The following is an 18,660-nucleotide window of genomic DNA, read 5'->3' as shown; positions in this document are numbered from 1 at the left end:
AGAACATGCACAGGAGATTCATAAGAGATTCACAGAAGATACATAAGACATATAGTTTGTAAGAGACACATAGAACATGCACAGGAGATTCATAAGAGATTCACAGGAGATACAGAAGACATACAGTATGTAAGAGACACATAGAACATACACAGGAGATTCATAAGAGATTCACAGGAGATACAGAAGACATACAGTATGTAAGAGATACATAGAACATACATAGGAGATTCATAAGAGATTCATAGGAGATACATAAGATATATAGAGTATGTAAGAGACACATAGAACATACACAGGAGATTCATAAGAGATTCACAGGAGATACAGAAGACATATAGTTTGTAAGAGATACATAGAACATACACAGGAGATTCATAAGAGATTCACAGGAGATACAGAAGACATACAGTATGTAAGAGACACATAGAACATACACAGGAGATTCATAAGAGATTCATAGGAGATACATAAGACATACAGTATGTAAGAGACACATAGAACATACACAGGAGATTCATAAGAGATTCATAGGAGATACATAAGATATATAGAGTATGTAAGAGACACATAGAACATACACAGGAGATTCATAAGAGATTCACAGAAGATACATAAGACATATAGTTTGTAAGAGATACATAGAACATGCATAGGAGATTCATAAGAGATTCACAGGAGATACAGAAGACATACAGTATGTAAGAGACACATAGAACATACACAGGAGATTCATAAGAGATTCATAGGAGATACATAAGATATATAGAGTATGTAAGAGATTCATAGAAGATACACTGGAGATTCATCAGAGATACATAGGAGAAACCTTGGAGATATATAAGAGGGTCACAAGAGATATGTTGGAGATTCATAGAAGAATTATAAAAGATACAAGAAATTCATAAGAGATAGATTTAGGATTCATAAGAAACATAAACCATCGCCTGGTTCACACCGGGGCGACCTGTCATGTGATTTGGCTGATGTCTGTGCATAGAGGAACATATGACATATATAAGAGATACACAGGAGATTCATAAGAGATTCACAGAAGATACATAAGACATATAGTTTGTAAGAGATACATAGAACATACATAGGAGATTCATAAGAGATTCATAGGAGATACAGAAGACATACAGTATGTAAGAGACACATAGAACATACACAGGAGATTCATAAGAGATTCACAGAAGATACATAAGACATATAGTTTGTAAGAGATACATAGAACATGCATAGGAGATTCATAAGAGATTCATAGGAGATACAGAAGACATACAGTAGATAGAAGATACACAGGAGATTCACAAAAGATACATAGGAGATTCAGAAGAGATTCACAGGACATACATAAGATATACAGTTTGTAAGAGACACATAGAAGATACATAGGAGATTCATAAGAGATTCACAGGAGATACATAAGATATATAGAGTATGTAAGAGATACATAGAAGATACACTGGAGATTCATCAGAGATACATAGGAGAAACCTTGGAGATATATAAGAGGGTCACAAGAGATATATTGGAGATTCATAGAAGAATTATAAAAGATACAAGAAATTCATAAGAGATAGATTTAGGATTCATAAGAAACATAAAACATCCCCTGGGTCACACCGGGGCGACCTGTCATGGGACTTGGCTGATGTCTGTGCATAGAGAAACATGAGATATATAAGAGATACACAGGAGATTCATCAGAGATTCACAGAAGATACAGAAGACTTACAGTATATATGAGACACATAGAACATACACTGGAGATTCATAAGAGAAACCTAGGAAACATATAAGAGATTCACAGGAGATACATATGAGAAACATAAGACGTAAATAAAATACACACTATATTGCCAAAAGTATTGGCCCCGCCCTCCCAATCATGTGATTCAGGTGTCCCAATCCCCTCCATATCATGTGATTCAGGTGTTCCAATCCCCTCCCAATCATGTGATTCAGGTGTTCCAATCCCCTCCCAATCATGTGATTCAGGTGTTCCAATCCCCTCCCAATCATGTGATTCAGGTGCTCCAATCCCCTCCCAATCATGTGATTCAGGTGTTCCAACCCCTCCATGGACACAGGTGTATACAATCCATCCCCTAGGCATGCAGACTGCTTCTACAAACATTGGTGAAAGAATGGGTCGCTCTCAGGAGCTCAGTGACTCCAAGCGTGGTCCCGTGATAGGTGGTCACCTGGGCAATAAGTCCATCCGTGACATTTCCTGGCTACTAAATATTCCACGACCAACTGTTAGTGGGATTATAACAAAGTGGGAGCAACTGGGAACAACAGCCACTCAGCCACCAAGTGGTAGGCCACGTCACATGACAGGGCGGGGTCAGCGCATGCTGAAGCGCACAGTGCGCAGAAGTCACCAACTGTCTGCAGAGTCAATAGCTAAAGACCTCCAAACTTGGTGTGGCCTTCAGATGAGCCCAACAACAGTGTGTAGAGAGCTTCATGGAATGGGTTTCCATGGCCGAGCAGCTGCATCCAAGCCTTACATTACCAAGTGCAATGCAAAGCGTCGGATGCCGTGGTGTAAAGCACGCCGCCACTGGACTCTAGAGCAGAAGAGACGTGTTCTCTGGAGTGACCAATCACACTTCTCTGTCTGGCAATCCGATGGACATGTCTGGGTTTGGCGGTGGCCAGGAGAACGGTACTTCCCTGACTGCATTGTGCCAAGTGTAAAGTTTGGTGGAGGGGGGAATATGGTGTGGGGTTGTTTTTCAGGGGTTGGGCTTGGCCCCCTAGTTCCAGTGAAGGACGACATTTTGGACAATTTCATGCTCCCAACTTTGTGGGAAGAGTTTGGGGATGGCCCCTTCCTGTTCCAACATGACTGCCCACCAGTGTACAAAGCAAGGTCCATAAAGACATGGAGGAGCCAGTTTGGGGTGGAGGAACTTGACTGTCCTGCACAGAGTCCTGACCTCAACCCCATAGAACACCTTTGGGATGAATTAGAGTGGAGAGCCAGGCCTCCTCCCCCGACATCAGTGCCTGACCTGACAAATGTGCTTCTGGAAGAATGGTCCAACCTTCCCATAGACACAGTGGTGTCCCGAGGCAGGTGTGGGGGGTGCGGTGACACCGGACCCGCTCCACAAAAAGGTAAGTTGTAAAGCAAGCCGACGATTCATAAGAGACACATAGGAGATTCATAAGTGATACATAAGAGACTCATAAGTGATACGTAGGATATTCATAGGAGATTCATAAGAGATTTATAGGAGATTCATAAGTGAAAAATAGGAGATTCATAAGAGATTCATAAGAGATTTATAGGAGATACATAAGTGATACATAAGAGATTCATAAGTGATACATAGGAGATACATAGGAGATTCATAGGACATACATAAGTGATACATAAGAGATTCATAAGAGATTCATAGGAGATACATAGGAGATTCATAGGACATACATAAGTGATACATAAGAGATTCATAAGTGATACATAGGAGATTCATAAGAGATTCATAAGTGATACATAGGAGATTCATAAGAGATTCATAGGAGATACATAGGAGATTCATAAGAGACACATAGGAGATTCACAAGAGATACATAGGAGATACATAAGAGATTCATAGGAGATTCATAGGAGATTCATAGGAGATACATAAGTGATACATAAGAGATTCATAAGTGATACATAGGAGATTCATAAGTGATACATAGGAGATTCATAAGAGATTCATAGGAGATACATAGGAGATTCATAGGACATACATAAGTGATACATAAGAGATTCATAAGAGATTCATAGGAGATACATAGGAGATTCATAGGACATACATAAGTGATACATAAGAGATTCATAAGTGATACATAGGAGATTCATAAGAGATTCATAAGTGATACATAGGAGATTCATAAGAGATTCATAGGAGATACATAGGAGATTCATAAGAGACACATAGGAGATTCACAAGAGATACATAGGAGATACATAAGAGATTCATAGGAGATTCATAGGATATTCATAGGAGACTCATAAGAGACACATAGGAGATTCATAAATGATACATAAGAGATTCATAAGTGATACATAGGAGATTCATAAGTGATACATAGGAGATACATAAGTGATACATAGGAGATTCATAAGTGATACATAGGAGATACATAAGTGATACATAGGAGATACATAAGTGATACATAGGAGATTCATAAGAGATTCATAGGAGATACATAGGAGATTCATAAGTGATACATAGGAGATACATAAGTGATACATAGGAGATTCATAAGTGATACATAGGAGATACATAAGTGATACATAGGAGATACATAAGTGATACATAGGAGATTCATAAGAGATTCATAGGAGATACATAGGAGATTCATAAGAGACACATAGGAGATACATAGGAGATACATAAGTGATACATAGGAGATTCAAAAGAGATTCATAAGAGACTCATAAGTGATACGTAGGATATTCATAGGAGATTCATAAGAGATTCATAGGAGATACATAGGAGATACATAAGTGATACATAGGAGATTCAAAAGAGATTCATAAGAGACTCATAAGTGATACGTAGGATATTCATAGGAGATTCATAAGAGATTTATAGGAGATACATAAGAGATTCATAGGAGATTCATAAGTGAAAAATAGGAGATTCATAAGAGATTTATAGGAGATACATAAGTGATACATAAGAGATTCATAAGTGATACATAGGAGATTCATAAGTGATACATAAGAGATTCATAAGTGATACATAGGAGATTCATAAGTGATACATAAGAGATTCATAAGTGATACATAGGAGATTCATAAGTGATACATAAGAGATTCATAAGTGATACATAAGAGATTCATAATTGATACGTAGGATATTCATAGGAGATTCATAAGTGATACATAGGAGATTCGTAAGTGATACATAGGAGATTCATAGGAGATTCATAAGTGATACATAGGAGATTCATAAGAGATTCATAGGAGATACATAGGAGATTCACAAGAGATACATAGGAGATACATAAGAGATTCATAGGAGATACATAAGAGACACATAGGAGATTCACAAGAGATACATAGGATATTCATAGGAGATTCATAGGCGATACATAGGAGACTCATAAGAGACACATAGGAGATTCATAAATGATACATAAGAGATTCATAAGTGAGACATAGGAGATTCATAAGTGATACATAAGAGATTCATAAGTGATACATAGGAGATTCATAAGTGATACATAAGAGATTCATAAGTGATACATAAGAGATTCATAATTGATACGTAGGATATTCATAGGAGATTCGTAAGTGATACATAAGAGATTCATAAGTGATACATAGGAGATTCATAGGAGATTCATAAGTGATACATAGGAGATTCATAAGAGATTCATAGGAGATACATAAGAGATTCATAGGAGATACATAAGAGACACATAGGAGATTCACAAGAGATACATAGGATATTCATAGGAGATTCATAGGCGATACATAGGAGACTCATAAGAGACACATAGGAGACTCATAAATGATACATAAGAGATTCATAGGAGATACATAGGAGATTCACAAGAGATACATAGGAGATACATAAGAGATTCATAGGAGACTCATAAGAGACACATAGGAGATTCATAAATGATACATAAGAGATTCATAAGTGAGACATAGGAGATTCGAAAGAGATTCATAAGAGACTCATAAGTGATAGGTAGGATATTCATAGGATATTCATAGGAGATTCATAGGAGATTCAGAAGAGACCTGTAGCAATCCAGGACAAACATGGTTCCAACACAATTTATTTCATTTTGAAAACATCAAACAGCCATCACCTTTCATCGCAAAGTGCGGGAAAGTCTTCCGGTTGAGGGAAGGAAACTTCGCGATCTGACCTATCGATGAATGATCCGCCTCGTCCTGCAGCTTCCCTCAGACACGAGATTTTGTATTATCAGATTCTATTGTTTTGCCAAATTCGGCCGGTTGCATTCCTCCTCCTAAAAAGATAACACCTCTCCCTTCATCAATCTCCGCTTCCTGGCCTCAGCATCTGATTGGCTGACTCGGAGCACAGGAATCAGGAGTTGCGACTTCACTGGCTGCATGCTTGCTCCGAGTCCGCGGCTCACAGAGCACTGAAGCTGGAGGTAGTCCGGCCAACGGCATTGATGGCAGGTTGGTCCTGATAGGTTTGCATTGCGGCCTTGTACACAGGGGCGGACTGACAACTCATGGGGCCCCCGGGCAATAGGGGAACATGGGGCCCCTGTGTCCTCGCCCACACCCAAAAAAGCCAATAAAAGGTACCAGGGGCATCTCATGGGGCCCCCTACTGACCCCGGGCCCTCGGGCAGTGCCAGAGCACTCGAATGGTCAGTCCGCCGCTGCTTGTACACCAGCCTGCTGTAAATCCTGCGGCAAAAAAAGACGTAAGCCCCCCCCCCCCCCCCCCCCGGACTGACAACACAGCCCCAAGCCTGACCCTTGACCTCTGTGTTTCATTCCTGCAATATATTTGATATCATTAAATGATATTCATGAAAAGAGAACCAAATGCTTGATCTGAGAAAATTGCCAGCACGCTGGAAATCTTCAGACGCATGTGCGATGATTTCCCGCACGTCCCAACGTACAAATAGATTTTTTTTTTTTAATTTGAGTGACACCGCGATCAAATTTTTTTTCCCCTTTGTCCCGGGGAAAGGCTCTCCCTTCATTCCTCTGGTCCTGCATGGACACGCACGCAGGAATCTTTGAATCTCGCTTTCCCGTAGAGAATACAAAAAAAAAAGTCGCCTCTCCCAGAATTCTCGAAGTTCCAAACACATTGGAGTCCCTCGAAGGCGCCAACGGATTTGAATTTCCCAGAAGATAAGATTGAAGTCCGCCCCGTGCTGCCCATCCCCCCCAACGCCGGAGGACTCGGTCCACCTGATCGGGGCAAAGGGCGAAAAAACCCGTCATAGCCGTTCTGTATTCGCTCGCCCCTTCGGTCGGATCTCGGCGTCCGTGGATCTGGAATGGCGCCGCTTTTACGATGAAATCCCGATCTCCGTAAGAGGATTTAAAGATTGTTTTTGTTTTTGGACACCGTAGGGAGGAATCGGAGTTCCGTCGTTGTATTGTTTGCTGTCTGTGTCTCATTGGAGGGACATTCCCTTCACTTCCTGTCCAGGTGACACCACAGGAAGTTGAGATGAAATCTCTACAAAGGGGTTGTCTCCTCTTCCTCAGTTGACAACGGTGTCCCCACTGGAAGGTTTTCCCTCTTATCCTGTTTCGGTGACAACAGTTATTTTTTTTCTCAGTTTTCTCTAATATATCTGCAGTCTCTGACCATCTCCTGTAATATGTCTGCAGTCTCTGACCATCTCCTGTACTATGTCTGCAGTCTCTGACCATCTCCTGTACTATGTCTGCAGTCTCTGCCCATCTCCTGTACTATGTCTGCAGTCTCTGATCATCTCCTGTACTATGTCTGCAGTCTCTGCCCATCTCCTGTACTATGTCTGCAGTCTCTGGTCATCTCCTGTACTGTGTCTGCAGTCTTTGATCATCTCCTATATCATGTCTGCAGTCTCTGATCATCTCCTGTACTGTGTCTGCAGTCTCTGACCATCTCCTGTAATATGTCTGCAGTCTCTGATCATCTCCTATAGTATGTCTGCAGTCTCTGACCATCTCCTGTAGTCTGTCTGCAGTCTCTGACCATCTCCTGTACTATGTCCGCAGTCTCTGGTCATCTCCTGTACTGTGTCTGCAGTTTCTGGTCATCTCCTGTACTGTGTCTGCAGTCTCTGGTCATCTCCTGCACTGTGTCCGCAGTCTCTGCTCATCTCCTGTACTGTCTGCAGTCTCTGGTCATCTCCTGTAGTATGTCTGCAGTCTCTGGTCATCGCCTGTACTATGTCCGCAGTCTCTGACCATCTCCTGTAGTATGTCTGCAGTCTCTGGTCATCTCCTGTACTATGTCCGCAGTCTCTGACCATCTCCTGTAGTATGTCTGCAGTCTCTGGTCATCTCCTGTACTATGTCCGCAGTCTCTGACCATCTCCTGTAGTATGTCCGCAGTCTCTGGTCATCCCTGTACTGTGTCTGCAGTCTCTGGTCATCTCCTGTACTATGTCCGCAGTCTCTGGTCATCTCCTGTACTGTGTCCGCAGTCTCTGGTCATCTCCTGTACTGTGTCTGCAGTCTCTGGTCATCTCCTGTACTGTGTCTGCAGTCTCTGGTCATCTCCTGTACTGTGTCCGCAGTCTCTGGTCATCTCCTGTACTGTGTCCGCAGTCTCTGGTCATCTCCTGTACTGTGTCCGCAGTCTCTGGTCATCTCCTGTACTATGTCTGCAGTCTCTGACCATCTCCTGTACTATGTCTGCAGTCTCTGGTCATCTCCTGTACTATGTCCGCAGTCTCTGACCATCTCCTGTACTATGTCCGCAGTCTCTGACCACAAATATTCATTTATTCTATGTGCGGCCCTGTGGTGATTTTGGGGCCACACTTGAGGCCCCCCATATCAGGAAGGTTGAGCACCCCTGATTTAGCCACCATATCAAACGTGGTTTAGCCGGTGTCCCCAGTGGGGGGATTCCCCATCATTTCCTGCCCTGATTTTGTTCTTCATAGATTTCAGTGTTGGGGTCGTCTCCTCCATGGATCTGCACACTGTGATCACCTCGCTGCGAAGAGACAACCAGCCCACATCCTCCTTCTCGTCGACATTTCCTTCCTGCGTTCTGCCAAACCTCCTGCTTGTTTGTCAACCAGATTTGCAGCCCCAGCGTTGCATTGCAGCCCTCTGCCTGTCATCCAGTCGCTCGGGAGGCACAAGCAGCTCTAAGATTCCCATGGAAGGTTGCTTGCAGCGCCTCTCACTAAAAAGTGGAATGCAAAGTGGTTTCATTGACAATGTAATACTCGATTTTAGCTTCTCCATCCCTTGCTGCATCTCAGTGCTGCTGATCTCCTGCAGCCTCTTTGCAGCCACTTCCAGTCTACATGCACCCCCTGCGATGGCTGCATGGAAATTTCCAAGGTGGGTTTCCTGATGGGGACAATCGTTAACCATGCCATAGTAATGTATGTCTCCAATGGACAGGGTGACAACACAAGAGTACGATTGGCAGACAGGGACAGAGCGTTGTCACCCTATAACAGGAAGTGCCCAAAACAAGGCGGGATCACTGGGAATTAACTGCTTCCCTGCTGCCCTATAGCATAAATACTGCTACAGGGCGGCGGTGCTGCACAAAATCATGTATACATACGTGATTTTGCATTTCCGGGTAGGGGGTGTGTGCGCGGGTCACCCTACGTGCGACACCATTGGCGGCTACGGTTGTCGACCGCCAGGTCCCGGCCGGAGATTGCCTGCCTGGCGATTGCTGAGGAACACTGACAGGGGAGAGGTATGTGTGTAAACGATACAGATCTCTCCCCTGTTAGCTCCAGCATTCTGCTTTGTATGGCTCTGCATAGCACAGCCATACAAAGCAGCATGTCTCCCTAGTAAAACACACACACAGCACACAGTTAACCCTTTGATCGCCCCAGATGTTAACCTTTTCCTGTCCATCGCCTTTAGTGCAGTGTCAGTGCTTTTTATTAGCACTGATCACTGTATTAGTGTCACTGGGGATGTCGGTGGCAGTTAGTCAGTGGCAGTTGGTGTCAGAATGCCCGCCGCAGTCCTGCTATATGTCACTGATCACTGTATTTGTTTCACTGGGGATGTCAGTGGCAGTTAGTCAGTGGCAGTTGGTGTCAGAATGCCTGCCGCAGTCCTACTATAAGTCACTGATCACTGTATTAGTGTCACTGGGGATATCAGTGGCAGTTAGTCAGTGGCAGTCAGTGGCAAAATGCTCTCCGCATTCCTGCTATAAGTCACTGATCACTGTATAAGTGTCAGTGGGATGTCAGTGGCAGTTAGTTTCAGAATGCCCTCCGTAGTCCTGCTGTAAGTTACTGATCACTGTATTTGTGTCGCTGGGGATGTCAGTGGCAGTTAGTCAGTGGCAGTCAGTGGCAGAATGCTCTCCGCATTCCTGCTATAAGTCACTGATCGCTGTATAAGTGTCAGTGGGATGTCAGTGGCAGTTAGTGTCAGAATGCCCACCGTAGTCCTGCTGTTAGTCACTGATCACTGTATTTGTTTCACTGGGGATGTCAGTGGCAGTTAGTCAGTGGCAGTTGGTGTCAGAATGCCTGCCGCAGTCCTACTATAAGTCACTGATCACTGTATTAGTGTCACTGTGGATATCAGTGGCAGTTAGTCAGTGGCAGTCAGTGGCAGAATGCTCTCCGCATTCCTGCTATAAGTCACTGATCACTGTATAAGTGTCAGTGGGATGTCAGTGGCAGTTAGTTTCAGAATGCCCTCCGTAGTCCTGCTGTAAGTTACTGATCACTGTATTTGTGTCGCTGGGGATGTCAGTGGCAGTTAGTCAGTGGCAGTCAGTGGCAGAATGCTCTCCGCATTCCTGCTATAAGTCACTGATCACTGTATAAGTGTCAGTGGGATGTCAGTGGCAGTTAGTGTCAGAATGCCCACCGTAGTCCTGCTGTTAGTCACAGATCACTGTATTTGTGTCACTGGGGATGTCAGTGGCAGTTAGTCAGTGGCAGTTAGTGTCAGAATGCCCGCCGCATTCCTGCTATAAGTCACTGATCACTGTATTTGTGTCACTGGGGATGTCCGTGGCAGTTAGTCAGTGGCAGTTAGTGGCAGTTAGTGTTAGAATGCCCGCCGCAGTCCTCCTATAAGTCACTGATCACTGTATTAGTGTCACTGGGGATGTCAGTGGCAGTTAGTCAGTGGCAGTTAGTGTCAGAATGCCCGCCGCAGTCCTGTTATAAGTCACTGATCGCCCCCAACTCTAATATTTAAAAAAAATCCAAATATATCTATACCGCCATTTGCAGATGCAACTTTTACGTAAAAAAATGAATTTACACGTATTGGGATTTTTTTTTCAGCAAAGACACGAAGCGGAATACTTTTTGGCCGAAATTTGATTTTTTAAGCTTTTTTACTGGACATGTTTTATAGCAAAAAGTCAAAAATGTTGTTTTTTTTCTCAAAATTGTCGGTCTTTTTTTTTATTGCACAAAAAATAAAAACCGTACAGGCGATCAAATACCACCGAAAGAAAGCTCAATTCGTGGAAAAAAAGGGACAAATATTTCATTTGGGTGCAGTGTTGCATGACCGCGCAATTGTCAGTGAAAGTAACGCAGCGCCGTATCACAAAAAATGGCCTGGACAGAAAGGGCCCCCCCCCCCCCAATCCTCTGGAGGGCGATAACAACACCCTGACACTCGGGGGTCCCAGAACAATGACACCCTAACACTTGGGGTCCCAGAACAATGACACACTGACACTTGGGGGTCCCAGAACAATCACACTCTGACACTTGGGGGTCCAGAATAATGACACACTGACACTTGGGGTCCCAGAACAATGACACCCTGACACTTGGGGTCCCAGAACAATGACACCCTGACACTTGGGGGGTCCAGAATAATGACACACTGACACTTGGGGTCCCAGAACAATGACACCCTGACACTTGGGGGGTCCAGAACAATGACACCCTGACACTTGGGGGTCCAGAATAATGACACACTGACACTTGGGGTCCCAGAACAATGACACCCTGACACTTGGGGGGTCCAGAACAATGACACCCTGACACTTGGGGGGTCCAGAACAATGACACACTGATACTTGGGGTCCCAGAACAATGACACCCTGACACTTGGGGTCCCAGAACAATGACACACTGATACTTGGGGTCCCAGAACAATGACACCCTGACACTTGGGGGGTCCAGAACAATGACACACTGACACTTGGGGGTCCAGAACAATGACACACTGACACTTGGGGGGTCCAGAACAATGACACACTGACACTTGGGGGTCCAGAACAATCACACACTGACACTTGGGGGTCCCAACACATTGACACACTGACACTTGGGGGTCCAGAACAATCACACCCTGACACTTGGGGTCCCAGAACAATGACACCCTGACACTTGGGGGGTCCAGAACAATGACACACTGACACTTGGGGGTCCCAGAATAATGAAACACTGACACTTTTGACCCCAGGACAATGACACCCTGACACTTGGGGAATCCTCTGGTGGGCGAGGGGGGGGATCCTCTGGAAGGCAGGGGGGGGGGAATCCTCTGGAGGGCGAGGGGGGGATCCTCTGGAGGGCGAGGGGGGGGATCCTCAGGAAGGCGAGGGGGGGATCCTCTGGAGGGGGAGGGGTTAATGACAGCTGTGGAATTACACACAAGGTGACATTGGCATGGATGGGATTATGTCGGCTTTACATTCAGAGATCCTTTTCTTTGTAAAACCCTTTAAATTGCAGGAAATCCTTGATTCCGGTTCAGTTGCTGTCATTGCCTCTAATTGGTCATTTCAGAGTTTTTAGAGATCAGCCTTACGGTGGGAGTGGCTTCCGTGGCCCCTTCCCTGCTCGGCTCCTGCATGGCAGGGAAGGCTGCGGGTTACTGTGCTGGGTTATAGTGAGCTCTATGTTGTGGTTGGGGGATGGAGGGGCCACAGGAGCCCATCACTTGTCACCATGAGAAGGTGGACAGGAAGCCGAGTGGTGGGGATGGTGCAACAACCCTCTGATGGCCCCCAGAGCAATGACACACTGACACTTGGGGGTCCCAGAACATTGAAACACTGACACTTTGGACCCCAGAACAATGACACCCTGACACTTGGGGGTTCAGAACAATGACACTTGGAAGTCCAGAACAATGACACACTGACACTTGGGGGTCCCAGAAAAATGACACTTGGGGGTCCCAGAACAATGAAACACTGACACTTGGGGGTCCCAGAACAATGACACACTGACACTTAGGGGTCCCAGAACAATGACACTTGGAAGCCCAGAACAATGACACACTGACACTTGGGGGTCCCAGAACAATGACACTTGGAAGCCCAGAACAATGACACCCTGACACTTGGAGATCCCAGAACAATGACACCCTGACACTTGGGGATCCAGAACAATGACACCCTGACACTTGGGGATCCCAGAACAATGACACCCTGACACTTGGGGATCCCAGAACAATGACACCCTGACACTTGGGAATCCAGAACAATGACACACTGACACTTGGGGATCCAGAACAATGACACACTGACACTTGGGGGTCCAGAACAATGACACCCTGACACTTGGGGATCCAGAACAATAACACTTGGGGGTCCCAGAACAATGACACACTGACACTTGGGGGTCCAGAACAATGACACCCTGACACTTGGGGGTCCAGAACAATGACACCCTGACACTTGGGGATCCCAGAACAATAACACTTGGGGGTCCCAGAACAATGACACACTGACACTTGGGGGTCCAGAACAATGACACCCTGACACTTGGGGGTCCAGAACAATGACACCCTGACACTTGGGGATCCCAGAACAATAACACTTGGGGGTCTCAGAACAATGAATCACTGACACTTTGGACCCCAGAACAATGACACACTGCCACTTGGGGGTCCAGAACAATGACACACTGACACTTGGGGTTCCAGACCAATGACACTTGGGGCCCCGCCTATATATCATAGAACATGTAGGGAATTGTGACAGTTGAATTGATCGGCGTAGCTCACAATTCGGTTCCATCTGTCATCGGTTACTCCTGTCTGATCTCTGACCACGCAGTATATTTGCACAGAGTTCAGTTACAGTGTGGTCACGGCCCAATCATTCCGCACCGCTCCGCCAACACCTTCCCAGATCTGTGTACAGGCAGAGTCCAGGTGCTGACAACCTAAAGAAGTCATGAACTACGAGTTCCTCCATGGTGACGCATTCCCCGTCTTTCCATTCTGCAGCCAGCAAGCCATGTAGTCAGGACATCATCAACGAATGAATATAGCGATTTGAAGACTCACCAGTAGAGGGAGCTCTGCATTTGTCCCACCCTCAGCCAACCTCCCTTCTCATCAGCTGCTGAGATCAGATGTCGGCCGCACAGGGAGGGCATTGTTTTTGATGAATCAGCCGGCTCATAGACTTCCAGCAGGAAAGCAGAGCCGATGTGCTGCGCTGCAAAGCAGGAAGCATAACTTACCTATATGTGCCCCTGGCAGGGGCGGACTGACAACTCATGGGGCCCCCCGGGCAATAGGGGATCATGGGGCCCCTGTGTCCTTGCCCAAACTCAAAAAAGCCTATGAAAAAGGTAACAGGGGCATTTGACCCCGGGCCCTCGGGCAGTGCCCGAGTTTCCAAATGGTCAGTCCGCCCCTGGCCCCTGGTAAAGCATAATAAAGTGGCCTGAGTGTCGCTTTAGCCTGCCTTGCGTGCCGTTGAGCGCACATTAAAGGCCTTTGCAGCTTGATGAATGGAGGCCTTGTGTGTGGCTCATCTTTTATGTATCAGGATGCAGACAGTCGCCAGTGGCAGTAGATCTGTACATTTAATCTAGGCTCACACCTAAGCGTTTTCCGCTGCGTTTTGCGTTTTTTTTTTTCGGAAACGCACTACAGTCTATTTAACATGATTTCCTATGAGACAGGTTCCCATCTCGGCGTTTTCACCCGCTGCGTTTTTTGGAAAGGGTCAGGGACGCTGCAGAAAAGCATGTTGTGCATTTTTAATGTATATTTGCTGCGTTTTGTGTTTCAATTCTGCCTAGCAACAAGAAACATTTTAAAAAATGAAAAAAGCGTAAAAAACGCACCAAAAATGCAAGTGTAAAAACGGAAAATGTTGAGTTTTCAGTTTCTATAGACTTCAATGGAGACGCTGCAGAAAAGCATGTAGTGCGTTTTTGATGCATTTTTTAATGCGTTTTTGATGCGTTTTATTCTTCCCAGCAACAAGTTGAAAAAAGAAAAAACTGCAAAGCATCAAAAACGCATGTGCAAAAACACAAAACGGATCAAACGCAAACTGCATAGGTGTGAACTGAGCCTAAGAGCCCGGTCATACCGGTGCGAATTCAGGCGCGATTTGCAAATTTAAATCTCACTTGAAATCGCATCTTACCCCCGCTTCACATCTATGCGGCCGTGCGGGTGCGTTTTGCACAGTCACGAGAGCCCATTTATTTGAATGGATTCCTGTGCCCCATGACACGCAGGGAAGGAAGTCCCTGCTCTTCTTTGGAAAACGCAGCCGAGGTTCCCGGTGCAGTTGCGTTTTCCAGTGCTGGCGGCGTGCCATTAGAACTAATGACACGCTGGTCCGCTTTCCTCTGTGTGGGTGGTGCGGCGACACAGATTTTCATGCGGATCCGCAGCGGCACCACCTGCACAGATGTGAACCTAGCCTTAGTGTCAGCGGGATGTCAGTGGCAGTTAGTCAGTGGCAGTTGGTGTCAGAATGCCCGCCACAGTCCTGATGTACGTCACTGATCACTGTATTAGTGTCACTGGGGATGTCAGTGGCAGTTAGTCAGTGGCAGTTAGTGTCAGAATGCCCGCCGCAGTCCTGATGTAAGTCGCTGATCACTGTATTAGTGTCACTGGGGATGTTAGTGGCAGTTAGTCAGTGGCAGTTAGTGGCAGAATGGCCGCCGCAGTGCGGGTGGTATGGCTGCACGGATTTTCGTGCGGATCTTCAGCGGCACCACCCGCACAGATGTGAACCTAGGGTAATGAATTTGAAAGTCAGTGTGTTAAAGCGGAGTTCCACCTGGAAAAAAAAAAAAAAGGCAGCTACAGTATTTTAAAATACATCCACTTACCTGTCCCTCAATCCAGCACTGTCCTCACCACGGCTGGTTTCACCGGCCGTCTTCTCTCCCCGGCGCCGCCATCTTCAGTGTGGGCACCCGGCTGTGACAGCTTGCGGCTTTATGCCCACTGCGCATGCGCGAGAAGAGCTGCGCTTTGTGAATGGCCCCCGTAGTCTTCTGGGACCTGTCACGTGTCCCAGAAGACTACGGGGAGGGAGGGGGGGGGGGACAACTTCCGCTTCCAATCGCCTAGGCCAGGGATAGGCAACCTGCGGCTCTCTAGCTGTTGTGGAACTACATTTCCCATGAGGCATTGCAACATTACAAAACTGACAGTTACAGCTATGACTTGCAGAGGCATGATGGAACTTGTAGTCCTGCGGCTCTCAGGTTGCCTACCCCTGGCCTAGGCGATCGCGGCGGAAGTGGGAGCGGGTACCTGTCAAATCTGGGTACCCGCTCCCCAAAGGTGCCGATCCTTAATGGGGAGCGGGGGGGGGGACAAAGGTTTAAAGCCGGAACTTCCCCTTTTGGGTGGAGCTCCGCTTTAACACGTGCGATTTGTTGCGGCGCAGTTTCTAAAGTCGTTCTCGCGTGACTTTTTCTGCAGTTTAATTGCGATTTTTGCATACATAGAACATAGAATATTGCAAGAAATCGTTGAAAATCTGCACAAGTCACAAAGTCTTCCGAAATCTGCTGAAATTGCACACAAGTCGCACGATTTTAAATTGCAGGCAGGGACGGACTGACAAGTCATGGGGCCCCCGGGCAATAGGGGATCATGGGGTCCCTGTGTCCTCACCCAAACTCAGACCACACCCAAAAAAGCCTATGAAAGGTACCAGGGGCATCTCATGGGGCCCCCTACTGACCCTGGGCCCTTGGGCAGTGCCAGAGAGCCCGAATGGTCAGTCCGCCCCTGATCGCAGGGGTGTAAATGCAGTAATGAATATATGGAAGAACAAATCTAAAAGACGCAGCGAAGATTCCATGATGCAATTGTGGCTACAATGTTGCAACAGAAACTTCAACTTTTGTTACTTATTGGAGACATATTCTAGTCCCTGTGATGTATATGAGACTCAGCGGCCGCGGGTGCAGGGGCGGACTGACCATTTGGACACTCGGGCACTGCCTCAGGGCCCGGGGTCAGTAGGGGGCCCCATGAGATGCCCCTGGTACCTTTTTCATAGGCTTTTTTGAGTTTGGGCAAGGACACAGGGGCCCCATGATCCCTTATTGCCCGGGGGCCCCATGAGTTGTCAGTCCGCCCCTGCCCGGGTGTGAAGGGAACGTTGGAAGGTTAGCAGGTTACCCTGTCAGCTAGGAACGCCTTCAGATCCTGGTGGAAATTCGAGTTCTGCGGATAGTCGGGAGCCAATGCCCTGGAGCTAACAGTTTTTGGAAGCGGTTGCATGGTGCAAGCAAGACGGTTACCTGCTGTGTGCCAAAGCCTGCAGAGAGGTGTAGAGCGTGGCGTCCTGCCAGTACACGGGAGGGGATCTCATCAGATCAAGTAGATGTCACCCCAATCACTGCAATCTCATGTTATTATTGTATTTAGATTGTAAGCTACACGAGCAGAGCCCTCCTATTCCTTCTGTACTGAAATGTATTGTAATTGTACTGCCCCCCCCCCTCCTTTATATTGTAAAGCGCTGCACACACTGTTGGCGCCATATAAATCCTGTATAATAATAATGTCACCCCAATCGCTGCAATCTCATATAAGCTGCAACACAGTAATGTAACGCTGGCCATACACGTGCAGAATCCTCTCATTCCTCCCCGAGCCACCTGTTAGGGATGAGCTTAGCGTTCAGCCTGAACATTAGTACTGGCTGTTTGGACGTTCGTCCAAATGTCTAGGTCACGGGTGTCAAACTGGTGGCCCTCCAGCTGTTGCCAAACTACAAGTCCCATGAGGCATTGCAAGATTGACAGTTACAAGCATGACTCCCAACAGCAGAGGCATGATGGGACTTGTAGTTTGGCAACAGCTGGACGGCCGCCAGTTTGACACCCCTAGGGCATTCGGCCTGGATTCAGCTGTCAATGGTTACTAAGGAAGCAGTGGCTTGCTGTACCTGCTGCATCCTTAGCCACCACTGATGGCACCCTGGGGGGGGTGATATATAAGAGATTCACACGAGATACACAGGACATTCAGGAGAAATTCATGGAAGATACATATGAGAAACCTAAAACATACATAAAATATACACTATATTGGCAAACGTATTGTACCCGCCCTCCCAATCATGTGATTCAGGTGTTCCAATCCCCTCCCAATCATGTGATTCGGGTGTTCCAATCCCCTCCCAATCATTGGATTCAGGTGCTCCAATCCCCTCCATGGACACAGGTGTATACAATCATCCCCTAGGCATGCAGACTGCTTCTACAAACATTGGTGAAAGAATGGGTCGCTCTCAGGAGCTCAGTGACTCCAAGCGTGGTCCCGTGATAGGTGGCCACCTGTGCAATAAGTCCATCCGTGACATTTCCTGGCTACTAAATATTCCACGCTCAGCTGTTAGTGGGATTATAACAAAGTGGAATCAACTGGGAACAACAGCCACTCAGCCACCAAGTGGTAGGCCACGTCACATGACAGGGCGGGGTCAGCGCATGCTGAAGCGCACAGTGCGCAGAAGTCGCCAACTGTCTGCAGAGTCAAAAGCTAAAGACCTCCAAACTTGGTGTGGCCTTCAGATGAGCCCAACAACAGTGCGTAGAGAGCTTCATGGAATGGGTTTCCATGGCCGAGCAGCTGCATCCAAGCCTTCCATCACCAAGTGCAATGCAAAGCGTCGGATGCTGTGGTGTAAAGCACGCCACCACTGGACTCTAGAGCAGAGGAGACATGTTCTCTGGAGTGACCAATCACACTTCTCTGTCTGG

The 18,660-nt window shown here is 46.5% G+C and overlaps 1 protein-coding gene across 2 annotated transcripts in view; it reads left to right on the top strand.

The window, feature by feature from the left end:
• The window catches only part of TIPE2 (TNF alpha induced protein 8 like 2), a 43,373-nt gene that overhangs the window by 10,817 nt on the left and 13,896 nt on the right, over nt 1-18,660 (top strand). The gene's annotated exons all lie outside the window — the stretch shown is intronic.

This window comes from Staurois parvus, unplaced genomic scaffold (assembly GCF_062004578.1).
Source record: "Staurois parvus isolate SC_StPar_1 unplaced genomic scaffold, SC_StPar_1.0 ptg001115l, whole genome shotgun sequence".
Classification (NCBI taxonomy): Eukaryota; Metazoa; Chordata; class Amphibia; order Anura; family Ranidae; genus Staurois; species Staurois parvus.
Note: the sequence above shows the minus strand (reverse complement) of the source record. Positions and strands in the feature narration are given on the sequence as shown.